Genomic DNA, 14,239 nt, shown 5'->3' on the forward strand with positions numbered 1-14,239 from the left:
CATAGATCACTTGATTGCCCAATGCCCCTATAACCCAAATGCGCCTAAAATCACACCCCTGAATTTGGTCGAAATTGCTAGTGTGACATCGCCAATACCACCCGTCGCACCTGCTTATGCGATTACACGGTCCATGCTTCAAGGGCCAGGCCATATCCTCGAAGAGAGAGATACCGCGTCAGTTATCCAAGCAAAGAAAAAGAAGACACGAAGGAAGAAGTCGCAGAATACGGAAAATTCAAAGCCAAGTTCCAAAACAAACATAGGAACAGGAGATGACCCCGTGTATATGAATGACCTCGAGGATGATTCAGATTCAGTCGAGACAATGGAGACTAGAACCAATACCACAAAGGGAAAGACCGACAAAGAAAACCGTAACATGGAACCAAATGAAAACCGAATAAGAGAAAACCATAAAGAGCCTCTGAAAACACCACAAGTGTTTCCAAATCCAATCCAAGACCCCCAAGATAAACCGCAGGGGCAAAAAGGGAAAATTCGTAAAAAGAAGATTGGGACGTACCCAAACCCTGTAGACGAGATTAAGCAGGTGAAACATCTAAGAGGTTTAGTGGAGGAGACTCAAAGGAAACTAGAACCAGAACCCATGCATATCAAAATTCATGACATAGTGTTTCCCACGCAAGTTCATCCACCCCACATGAACCATAGACCGTTAGCCATATCTAGTATCATCCCAGAAGGGAGTGAGGACAGGACATCAGAAAGTGAGCATACACCCTTCTTGTTGGAAAGGATGTTTAACAAAGGTATACCTGATCCCATTGAGGAATATGAGATTCCATCCTCACCAGTTCCTAGTCAAGGACCTACACCCTGCAAAACGCCAATGAATGTTGCCAAACTAGTGGACTTCATGTCTTCTGAGGTCCGAACCACGATCATAGCAAAGCTGTATGGAGATCCTGAGTTATTCCTTGCACTTCGACCATTCCTTAATGGAGAGCTACGAACGGGATTACCGCAGTTTGCGCAACCAAATAGGCCTGACTCGATTATGATTGATGAGGAAAATCATGTGCAATCACTTGACTTAGATGGACACGAGTCTGTGATTGAGGTACCCATTAACGAATTAGGGCAGTATTTTGAAGGCGACGAGTTTAATGCGACCCTACCCATCACTACCAAGGGATTAACTATAAAGGGAATTCTTGATGGTGGTGCGGGAGTTAGCATCGTTACAAAAGATTGTTGGGAATCCATGGGAAAACCCCGCCTCAGTATTACTAACATTGTGGTAAAGATGGCAAATGGTACCATAGGCAAACCTATAGGGATGCTCAAGGATCTTAAGATCAAAGTTCTAGGACACAAGGTACGACATACGTTCATTGTAATGGATTTCTCTAAACACCTTATGTCATATGAAATGATTTTAGGACGACCATTCATGAGGGAAGCACAAATGGTTCACGATTGGTCTAAAAATCATGTCTATTTGCAATTCCAAGACTCTGTCCTTAGAGTGGATTTGGTGACTGGTAAGGTACACCCCTTAGGGAGTAAAACCATTATTGATCATCGCTCTGACACCACAGTTCACTCGGCCCCACTACAATATTGTTACACTTGTAAGAAGGATACAGACATTGGCCAAGATTCTCCTTACATGGATGTGTTACCGGGTATGACGGAATCAGACAATGTGGATTGGGTCCACCTAGCATCAACCATAGACACTTGGGGAAATAGGGGGACGACCTGGGTAACACCTGAGGGGGATGAAATGTCTATACCCTTAAATATGCTACAAGCAATGCATATCGCTTCTGACAAGACTCATCCTAATGTAACGAAGAAAACATACAAGTGGGTCCCTAAAACCTCTGTAGTGAGCATGGTTGATGCAAAAAAACGGAAACCTAGTAAGAACCGTACCACTCACTCCAAGAAATGTAAAGAAACGCTGCGTTGGATTCCTAAACGACTATTGGAAGCCCAAGGCTACTATCAAGGAAATGATCAAATCTGGGTACCAAAACGTAGATTGTGCTCTTACCTATCACCTGACCCAAGTGAGCCCAATCCCGTATCTCCAAAACGAATCAATGATCGTGAAAAGAAAAAAATCACAGAATGCTACACACCCGCTCCCGAGCTAGTTTGGGTACCAAAGAAAGAACGATTTGTTCCACCTAGCTCAGGAAGGGGGGAGTCCCATGACGCTTCTAGCTCATCATGTAATACATCCATAGAGGTAAAAGCTTATACACCGCCTCCATCTATAGTAGTGGACCTCAATGAAGCTACAAAAGAATCCACACCTCCCAGTGTTCAAGAATCACCTGATGAACCACTTCAAGTTCGATCCTGGGAGAGTACCTTACCACCCTTGCAACTTGACAAGGCACCTAGGGTAATAGAAAACTACTGGCAAAAATCCTCACCTATTACCAACTGGAACAATTGGTTTCAAAGGGTGACAAGCTCATTTCAAACGGTATGATCTACCCAAGGAAGGGGGGAGTGTTTGCTGACAGTCATCATTCATTTGTTTCCCTCTCAACCTTTTTCCCTGACCTCTTAATCTCCGATCTTAGGGAATGTATATATATAGCCTTATACTCACAAAAAAACAAAAATAGTAAAGAGCAAGAGCGCCTAGCAATGAGAGAGCACCCTATCAGATCTTACATATAAGTCCAAATTCACCGTGTCAATTCAAGCAACACACAAAAACAACTCTTATGTTTTAAAGGCCTAACCAAATCTATCTGTCTTGTCAGAAATGGCTACTTCACTAGAGGCATGCACTTCTATTTTTGATGAAAGGTACCCCTTGTCTTTTCAACAAGTGTTCTACGTATGCTACCCTATACTTTCTTGCGAATGGGATTTGATAGAGAGCCTTGCATGTGAGAGAAATTTTGAGGAGTTAGAATGGCTGATACGTCTATGGCTAACTAGTGATCCCTACCCAGTAGCGAATGTGTCTCCAATGGCACATGCTTATTCTTTTGCACAAGATGAGTATCCACGCATCACGAGGTTCTTGATTAGCATGCTTGCACAAGAGGATGATGAAGAGGAACTAATAGAGACCGAGGAAGACTATGGCCTCACGGACAACGATTTTATTTATCTAGATGATGAGGATAGAGGCCTAGACTTAGGGTGGCCACCCGGTTTATATAATATCCTCTTTCCTTGATTCTAAAAGGGGTGACAGATAGGTAGGTTAGGGGTCTAGATTGTGTTTTGAGTTTGTTTTTTAGGAGTTTTAATTTTTCCCACTGATGTGCCTCCTGGAGGTATTCCTTTTGTTTCCTAGTGTGTACAGGAGCGTGTTGCTATTGATAGGATTTGGACCTTCATAGAACCTTCAAATCAAGCGCGACCATCAACACAAATAGGTGTTTCTTATCCATTAGCATTGCCCTTATCTTTTTGCATCCATGTTTGTCTGCTTTGATTGTGATTGGTAGCATAATATTCAGCGCATTGGCTTAGTATCAAACATTTAATTCAATGTAATCTTTTGTCATAATCACTTGTTTAGGTGTAAAAATCAAGCAGTCCGACTAAGCTAGTTTGACCAAGCTAGGTATTAGAAATCTTCTCTTAATACCATGGGGAATGCCTTCCTAATAAACAATGGTTACTTAGGTTCTTAATCCAATTTAAGCAGCATTGTATGAAATGTACTAGGGCTTTCTAGTGGGCTTGACCCTATTGACCTTTAGCTTAAGTATTATAAAGGGAGTTTACTAATGTGATGAGCCTGGGGAGGGTAACAGTGTTATATGACCCCCCAAAGTTACAAAATTTAAATGAACAAACAAAAAATCAAACAAACAAATCTCAGTGCCACAATGTAAAATTTTAAGCTGGAAGAGAAATCTCAGCTTAAATTGGTACTTCACTCACATGTATTGCCTATGGTACTAGAGCCCTAGAGGTTCCCAATGTGGGCGCTTTTCCTTGAAAAGCAAAAAACCCAAGGCATACAAAATAAGCACACACATCATAATTGAATCAATGTGAAAAGACTTTGGGGGGTCAAAGAAAAAGTAATCAGTCAGGCGATGATTTCATGAGAAATTCCTTTTATGGTAGCTTAACTACAAGGTTTTCTAGATATAGCCTCTAGTCAGCCCTTGAACATGAATACTTGGCTCTCGCGATTAAACAACTTAATTGACCACAGAAAGTTAAGAAGCTTACCCATGGTATTAATATTCGATCTCTAGTGCTTTTCGACCGTCAAATTAGCGACCCCAGACTTGTTTAATTTTCTACCTTTACATCTGTTTATGCATTTGATTACATTGCAATTTAATGTTCATTGCTAACAAATTGTTTAAAATTATTTTACCAATCAATTTGTCAACCTAAAACTGCACATGCTTTTTAAGAGAATGCAATTACTGTGCCAATGTTGTTTGATTTTGCAGTGACTGAAGAAGGCTAAGGACATTCATCTCAAATGCTCTTCCACTTCGACGAACTAGCTTCAACTCAATAGCTTCCGAGGACGGAATCTACATCAGGAAGGGGGGCATGTTAACCCTCACGGCACACGGACACCCCATCACCTACGACGGACGCGTATTATGTATTTGGTAGAGTCAGGTACCGGGCTTGTCGGTCCAATAGGGAAAGGTAGAGTGATCGTCGATGAGAGGCGCACTTTAACTTGGACATTCAAGGGATTAGTTGGTTAAGCATGGGCGCCCAAGTGTGAATGGGGTGAGCTCCTATAAAAGCCAACTAAACCTAATTTTTACTCATTCTCTCATTTGTGCAATTGAAGAGTGCTCTTGCTCCATCTCCATCTTCTTCTTCTTCACCTCCTTGTGTGTGTGTGTGTGTGTGTGTGTGTGTGTGAGAGAGAGAGAGAGAGAGAGAGAGAGAGAGGGAGAGTGTGTGTGCGATCGAGCATTACGAAGGCACGACGGCGGCGAAGCGGTTGAGCGCGGCACGACTGCAGCTTCTTCTTCATCGCGGCGATTTTCCACCACGAAGGCGAGCGTAGAGCGGTGAGTGACACACCCTTTGTTTTCTTGAGCTTGCTAGTTTAGGCTTGTTGTGTGCTTGGAGCCGTTTGTGGCTCGCATACGGTGTATTGGCAAGTCCCTTGCTTCGACAGTGCGGCAAGGAGCGCACATGTGCCAGAACAGCAGTCTCATGAGAGAGAGACTAAGAGAGAGAGATGGGTTGATGAAAAAAAGTGAGAGGTGACATGGAGAATAAAGTAATTAAAAGAGGGGAGAGAGAGGAGTGTGTTCAGAGGTGAATCTGTGTGCAGATGTGTGTGAACACAAGAAAAATCAGGTAACCACCTGGTGGGGATGGGTCTGTGGGCACCTTTTTTAGTGAAACTGAGTGTGTGTGAGTGTGGGGGAGGTTATTTAGCTACAAGACAAGAGATATGGCACCCTTTAGAGAGAGGGGGGGGTATTTGGGTCATGGGATATAATAGGAGAGAGAAAGGGGGGGTGGGGTATACTATTTTGGAAGATAGGGTAAGTTGCATGTGAGTTAGGGTGCATTATTGGTGAGTTAGGGTGCATTATTGGTGAGAGGTGGGGTAGCTTGAGGGGAGAGAGAAAGGAGAAAGGACAAGGGGAAGAGAGAGGGGGTTGACCTTTTGAGTGGAGGAGAGGAAAAGGGACACACGGCGGGGCAACAGTGAAGAAAAAGGAGGCAAGGTGGGGATGGGCTGCCCCGCAGGCATGAGGTGGCCTATTTTACCTTTCTCATATATTTACATAATCATACTTTATTTTTTTCTTACTTTTTCCAATGTCTTTTATCACTCCCTCCCTAAGAGGGGGTTTTCATGGGGTGGGGACGAGAGAAGAGGGGTGTGGGAGCTTGGCTTGTGAAAAGCCCCCATCATTAGCTCTCCCCTTTTGGCTAGAGGCATTCATGTCTCTAGCTCATCTGTTTGATCATTATCGTCGGAGGTGGCGGCTGATGGTGTGTCCTCATCTGGAATGTCAATAGGTGGATCCTGGTCAAATCGAAGAAAATAAGGTTTAAGTCGCCAACCATTTACCCTGGTTTTATGAAGTTTTCCATCAGCCTCCATAAGCTGGTAGCTTCCATTGGCATACTTTTTCCTGACGATGAAAGGACCTTCCCATCGGAGTAGGAGTTTCTTATCCTTGCGCGTGTCGAAGCGATTGTCGTAGCGGAGCACCAATATTCCTTTCTTCAATTCTTTTTTCCGGAGATGCTCGTTAAAGCTAAGCCGTCTATGCTCTGCTTGTGCTGCATAATAATTTATTGCTTCTTCTCTGTCCAGCTGCAGTCTTTCCAAGTTGATGATGTGATCTCTCAAATGTATGTTGGGCTGTTGAAGCTGGCTTGCCATTACTCTGAGACTTTGTAGTTGCACTTCAATGGGCAAGATTGCTTCCTTACCAAATACTAAATGATACGGTGTGAATCCCAAGGATGTACGAAATGAAGTTCTGTAGGCCCATAAAGCTGGTAGTAGATACTTATCCCAGTCTCCAGGATGATTGTTTACCTGCTTGGTAATAATTTTAGAAACCATTCCATTTACCTTTTCAACTAGGCCATTACATTGAGGGTAATATGGTGAAGAGTGCCTCCTTGTAATGCCCAGTTTCTGCATTAATTCTCCTACCAAGTCTGCTCTGAAACCTGGCCCTCTATCAGAGATGATCTCTAAAGGTGTGCCAAACCTACAGAATATGTGCTCGTAGATAAATTTAGCTACCTCTACCGCTGTGATTCTAGTGGTGGCTGTAGCCTCTGCCCATCTAGTCATGTAGTCGACCCCCATGATAATGTAGAATTTTCCTGAGTTGGCCCTAGGTAATGGCCCAATGGCATCGATACCCCATTTTTCAAATGGGCCATATGAGAGAATAGGTGTCTGTGGTTCAGGCATAAGTGACCTAGTGCCGGCCTTTTGACACAACTTACATGTTTTTCACCACTGGTGTACATCACGGTTGAGGCTAGGCCATATGAAGCCTGCCTGCAAGATTTTCCTACTTGTTATGTCTAGGGCAAAGTGACCACCACAAACCCCGTCGGGACAGCTAGCAATTACTCCCGTGATTTCCTGAGAGAGAGGGACCTTCCTGAGTATTTGTTCCTTACCCTTACAGTACAAACCGTCATTGATGAGTCGATACCTTGTGGCCTTCCGCGTCAGCCATTGCTTCTGTCCCTTTGTTAAATCTGATGGGCATTCCCCTGTTTCCAAAAAATGCATGATGCCAGGCAAGGCATCACTTCCTTGAAATAGAGGGAGCTTTAGTTTTATTGCTCCAACCACCACTTCCTGTAGTCTTTCACTTGCTAGGGCATCTGCTTCTTAGTTTTGAGCCCTTGGGATATGGTGTATTTGAACTTCTTCAAACTTACCCAACAAGGTTTTTACACCACATAAGTGAGTCCTTAAACTAGGATTCTTGCATGTCCATGCTCCATTTACTTGCCTTACAAAAAGTAGAGCATCCCCAAATACATTAAGGCGTTGTACACCTTGCGAGATGCACCATTGTAGACCCTTGGTTAGTGCTGCATACTCAGCTTCATTGTTAGAATGTGAATCTAACAATTGGCCCAACGAAAATACCTTTGTCCCTTTGTCATCAAAGACCACTATGCCTGTAGCTGCTTTGTCGGACGCTCGCTTGTAGGCTCCATCAAAGTAGAGAGAGTATGCTCCTTCTACCATCGGTGGTACTGGAGGTAATCAGACTTCTCCTTCCTTAGATTTCTTCTCCTTCCTTTCAAAGACTTGGTAGGTCATGAGTCCCCCCAAACTTGCCCTTGTCGTGCTTTCTACCTGTACCGTGTAGTCAAAATCTTGCAGACGAACTAGCCATTTAGTAATTCTAGCAGACACATCCATGTGTTGTACAACATAGGGAAATATTTCATCCGTGGTTAGAATCAAAAATTGCTTAGGCAGTAAATATGACCTAAACTTTGTAGTTGCAAATCTAAGAGCTAGGACTAAGTGTTCCACATGGGTGAAACCTTTCTCTCCTGCTGTCATCATTCGACTAGAGAAGTAGATTGGCCTCATAAAAGATGTCGCCGTATCCTTTTGGAGTAGCACAGCCCCCAATGAGTCATCACCAACGCTTGAGGTGACATAGAATTTTCATCCCACTTAGGTGGTGAGATAGTTGGCAGAGTGGCTAAGACCTCCTTTACCTTGTTGTAGTGATGTTCGCTTTCCTCGTCCCAAGTGAAAGTTGATCTTTGAGTGAGTTGTTGCAGTGGTAGAACAAGTTGTGATAGTAGATGTATGAATCTACTTAAGTACCTCACCTTCTGTAGAAAAGAGACCAGTTGACGTGCGGTCGTTGGTGAAGGTAGGGCTATGAGTGCGGACACCTTACTTGGGTCGGCGTTGATACCTTTTGCTGAAATTTCATGGCCTAGTAGAATGACTTTACTCTCCCCAATGTGGCATTTATCCACATTTAATTGCCCACCTAGGCTCTGCAACCTGGCCAAACCTTCAGTTACCTTTTCTAAATGTGAAATACGGGAGCTATATATACAAAAATCATCAATGAACACTCTTATGGATGTTCCAAAGAACGGTTGAAAAACATATGTGACATATCTTTGGAATGTGGCAGGTGCATTTGTGAGACCAAATGGCATAACCCTGTATGCAAAACAACCCCATGGCGTGATAAAAGTGGTTTTTAGCTGATCTTCCAAGGCTATGCGTATTTGAAAGTATCCAGAATAACCATCACAGACGGTATAGAATTCAAAACCCGCTACTTCATTCAGAATTTCACCCAAGAAAGGGAGAGGAAAGTGGTCTCTCTTTGTAGCTGCATTTAGTGGTTTGTAGTCAACACAGACCCTCCACTTACCATTCTTTTTAGGCGTTGTGAGCGGGATGAAAACACACACAGCGCCTCTATAACGACCCGACACACACTCTTGGGAAGATACACACACACACTATGGGGCACCACTCGACTTACACAACACACCTGGCCGAGACAGGGAACACACCTCTGGAGTGAGAGGAGAGAGACTATCCACTTGCCCACTCCACACACACACACACACACACACACACACACCCAAAAAAACTCAGCTCAAAAGAGGAGAATTTCTGATGTTTAGATATAAATGAGCTTGGGCCAACACCAATGGGGCAAATAGCTCACACAATATGGGTAAAATAAGCCAGATACAATCACAAACTAGAGTAGAAACTTCGCTCATAGGAGAAACTTACATAGAAAAACAGCAGAAAAAGAGTGAGGAATTTGGCAAAATGGACAGCTCCATCGCGTCCGGAACGGCCCAAAACCCCAGTTTACAATGTCAAAGTGCTCAAATCCGACCTCGGATGAGCAGTTTACGGCCAAAACAGGCTCCAAAAACACACCTGCGGCTGTTCCTCCTCTCTTCTCCACGTTTTTTTTGGTTTTCTCTCTGTTTTTTCAGTTCCCACACTTCGATTTTTTACTTGGGCACCCTTGGCCTTTTAGATGACCTCAAACGGACCCCGAACAGGCCAAAAACTGACCTCGCAGTGCATAGTTGTCACCTTTTTGCATCATTCGTACACCTGGCACTCAGCGTTTTTCCAATAATGCATCTCGCCACCACGTGAAGTGGCCCCAAAAAGTGGTCCTAATGATGACCTTTCTGCATAACTCTCACCAGAAAACACCCACGTTGTGTCCGTCCTCATCCGCGTGCAAATATTGACCTCGTTCGCCCTCCTGACGCCACTAGATGCCATCTGACGCACCTGCTGACCTCACGTCGTCAGCCCGTGGATAGCTTCCTCGAGAAGTTTTACGCGCTATCAACTCCTCTCTATTGTAGAAAAAACACACTAGTATTGATAATAGTGAAAATCGCTGCACTATGTACATGCTGTCCTACCTGTACACATGTGGGCCCCACGTAACCACCTGGCTATGAAAATTGGGTAATCCTTTATTCGATGCACCATGCATGTGTATGTACATATGCGCAATCCCTTGCTCAAAAAAACTCCTGACATAATTTTCCCATCCCCTAGCCTGCTAGATCATTCATGATCAGCAGCAGCAAAGAGAGATATGAGACTCGCCGCATCACAGGTCTCCTCATCCTTCACCAACATTGCTTGCTCCACAGACAGCTCATCTTGCTCCACCATCATCAATCTAGCATGATACAATTTAAGACGCAATCCATTTACCCTTGACTTATGTAGAACACCATCCAGGTTAGCCAGCTGATATGTGCCATTTGGAAAACACTCCACTACCTTGAAAGGGCCTTCCCACTTAATTTGAAACTTCTTTTGGAAGGTGTTTTCCAGCTTACAGTTGTAGCGCAAAACCAAGTCATGTTTCTTGATACCCTTACTTTTAACCTTTTCATTTATCTTTGCCAAAGCCTTATCCTGCATCTGCCCATAATGCTCCAATGCGCTCATCCTATCCAACTGGACCTCTTGTAACTGCAAGAGCCTCTCTTTGAATGCATCACTAGGCGACCCAAGCAACTTCTCTAACATCTTTACCGCAGGCAACTCTACCTCCACAGGCAATAGTGCTTCCTTTCCATACACCAAATGAAATGGAGTAAACCCTGTACCTGTCTTCACCGAAGTACGGTAAGCCCATAATGCACTAGGCAATTCCAAATCCCAATTCTTTCCTTGGTGCTCTATCACTTTAGAAAGAATTTGTACCAACTCACCATTGAATCTTTCATTTAAGCCATTACACTGCGGGTAATAAGGAGTGGTATGTTGGTGCCTAATCTTCATCTTTGTGCATAAGAAGTCTAGCAGTTTAGCTCTAAATCCTGGCCCCTTATCTGAAAGTAGCTCTAATGGCACCCCAAACTTGCAACATATTTCATCATACACAAATTTTGCCACATCCTTTGCAGTGATCTGTTTTACTGCTATAGTCTCTGCCCATCTAGAGAGATAGTCCACTGTTGTCAAGATATAGCTTTGCCCCTGCTTGTGATAGGTAACGGGCCTATTGCATCAATCCCCCACTTTTCAAACACATCAAACGCCATAATGGTTTTTCGTAGCTCTGGCTTCAACACTCTCTTCCCAAATGCTTGACACCTATTGCAAGACCTACACCAATGGTGAACATCCTTGTGTAAACTAGGCCAGACATACCCCTCTTGCAAAATCTTATGCAAGGTGATCTTTAGAGCAAAATGGCCACCACATGCGCCTTCATGATTCTCTTCCAACACTCTGTAAAGCTCCTCCCACCAAGGTACACGTCTCAACACGAGATCAGCCGCTTTCATGTATAAGACATCACCAATCAATTTGTACCTGTATGCTCTACGCACAAAGCCATAATTCTTAGACTTCTGAATCTCCTTTGGAATGATTCCTGTTAGCAAAAACTCCTCTTCTTGAGCCAAACTTTCCCGGCCATGATAAAGAGGTAAATTGGTCCTCAACACGAATAGCTCCCCAATCATGCCTTGATCTGTTTCATGTGCCTCTCCATTTAGAGCACGTTCAATGTGTCTGATGCTCCATGCTTCAAACTTTTTTAACAGGCCTTTAATTCTAAAGCACATTTCCTTCAATGAGGTGTTCTTGCTCTTCCACACACCCAGCACTTGCTTCACCACTAACAAGGCATCACCTTTTATGCTCAACCTTCGAACCCCATGCTTCAAACAAATGTGTAATCCGTCTTCCAATGTAGCATATTCAGCCTCATTGTTACTATGCGCATCCAATTTGAACCCTCTCTTGCATACTAGCTTCCCCTCTGGATCATAAAGTGCTATACCCCCTGAAGCTGCATCATGGCTCTTTCTGTATGAACCATCAAAGAACAACACATGTGCATTGCTGATTTGTGGCACTTCTTCAACTACCTTTCTCACCACCTCTTCCTTAACAATAAGGGGATTCTCCTTGTAGGTCAACAAATCAGCTAGGGTAGCCCTTGTACTATCTTCCACTATAAAAGAGAACTCAAACTCTTGCAGATCAATTACCCATTTCTTCACCACATTTGACATGTTAGTACCATTAATTAACTGTGGAAAAAAGGCATAACTCGTCAAGAAAACAAAAGGCCGTGGTAGCAAGTAATGACGAAATCGTCGACAAGCAAATATTACACTGGCCATCACTAGCTCTACTTCCGATAATTTTCTCTCCGCTACCAACTTCACTCGGCTTGCACAATACACTGGCCTCATATAATGGCTGCCCTTCCCCTTTTGCAATAGCATGGCTCCAATGGCATCATCCTCTACTGATGGATTTACATAAAAAACTTTCTCCCAATCAGGAGCCTGCATGGCTGACAACCCCCCTAACACCTCTTTCACCTCTTGAAACACTTCTTCACACTTGTCATCCCATTGCAATGGATCATGCTTTGCCACTTGCTGTAATGGATAAAGAAGCTGCGAAGACAATGGAATAAACTGTGCCATGTACTTCACTTTGTGTATAAAGGTTGCCAATTGCTTCGTACTCGTAGGTGATGGAAGAAGAATAATAGACTTAACCTTGTCTAGATCATCCTCAATGCCATTTTCTGACACCATGTGGCCCAATAACTTCACCCTTGGCTGTGCTAGATGAAATTTCTTTGGATTTAGTTGTCCTCCACATTCATCATATCGAGCCAATACCATCTGCAGCTTCTCATGGTGTTCAGCCCTACTGCTATAAACACAGAAGTCATCCATAAAAGCTTTAACACAACTACCAATGAATGGTTCCAACACCCAATTTGCTCTCTCTTGATAGAAGGAAGGTCCATTTGACAACCCAAATGGCAATACTGTGTAGCAATAGCAGCCCCATGGCGTAATAAAAGTTGTGTTTGTGCAGTCTTTACGAGCAATCTTCAATTGAAAATTTCCTGAAAAACCATCACACACACTGTACCTCTCATAACCTGCCACTGAATCTAAGATCTGATCGATGAATGGAAGAGGATATGGGTTCTTCTTAGTGGCTGCGTTTAAGGGTTTAAAATCCACACAAATTCTCCACTTCCCATCCTTCTTTGGACTGACTACAACTAGACTCACCCATTCTGTGGTCTCCACTGGAACTATGAACCCTGCCTTCAATAACTTGTCCACCTCTTCTCACAAGGCTTCCATTTGCTCTTGACCCATCCTTCTTAGCCTTTGCCGCACTGGCTTAGCTCCTTCTTTCAGCTCTATATGCATCTCTTCGCCCTTGAACCCTCTGATCTCTTCATATGAAGTAATGAACAAATCAGGAAAACTAGCCAGCATGTGCAAATATATATCCTTCTCCATAGTTGAGAGGTCTCCACTGATCATTTGTGTCATCAATTCCTGCTTCTTTGACAACTCAACCTTGGTTTGCATCAGCCCTTCAATCACTTCATAAGGCCCTTCACTTTCATCTTCAACCTCATTTCCAAATGCAAATAAACCAAACTCCTGGATTTCTTTGTCCATCAAAAGAAATGCAACATCAGCATCATCATCACTGCTGGTAGTGCTATCATTGTCCTCATCTGTCACTGTGGAAGAGTCTTCATCACTAGACTCATCCTCATCTTCATAAAGCTCCTCTAATCGTTTCCTTGTGTCCATATTATAAAGCTTCTTGGTACCTGTCTTTCCATAGAGGCTAATCGTACCATGTCGCCAATCTTGAACAGCTCCCACTGCACGTAACCATGGTCTGCCCAGTATAATAGGATATGATCCCAACCCTGCTAGCATCATATGAAAATCAACCACTGCCTTTGCATCATATGCCTCCACTTCTAAGCTCTTTACAACACCCAAGCATTTTACTTTTTGATGGTTTGCCAATCTGATCCAAAACCCTGACACCCCAGCCACTGTGAGACCCATCTTCTCAATGCATGAGTGTGTTATGACGCATATTTGGGCTCCGCCATCCACATAACCTTGTCCCAAATTTTTCCTTTTATGCCACACATCTACTATTGGACAAATGTCTGGTAGCTCATCCATTGCCAACACCTTCACTGAACCTCTCTCTAGCTCTTTCTCCATTGGGTTAACCATCCTCTTCCATTGTCGCCTTAGCTTAGGCACCATCTCTATAAGCTGCCCAAAAGTAACATCTGCCTTCCTGATCGTCAGATCCTCCTTCAAGTCATAGCTTAATTGCCCATCCCCTAGTGGAAAATCTGAAACATGAAACTTTCGACGAGCTCTTCTTTTCCTCTTGGCCTTGACATCCTCGCCTTCATGGCTCTTTCCTTTCTTCTTACTAGGACCT

Source organism: Adiantum capillus-veneris, chromosome 14 (assembly GCF_014529385.1).
Source record: "Adiantum capillus-veneris isolate H3 chromosome 14, ASM1452938v2, whole genome shotgun sequence".
NCBI classification, from domain to species: domain Eukaryota; kingdom Viridiplantae; phylum Streptophyta; class Polypodiopsida; order Polypodiales; family Pteridaceae; genus Adiantum; species Adiantum capillus-veneris.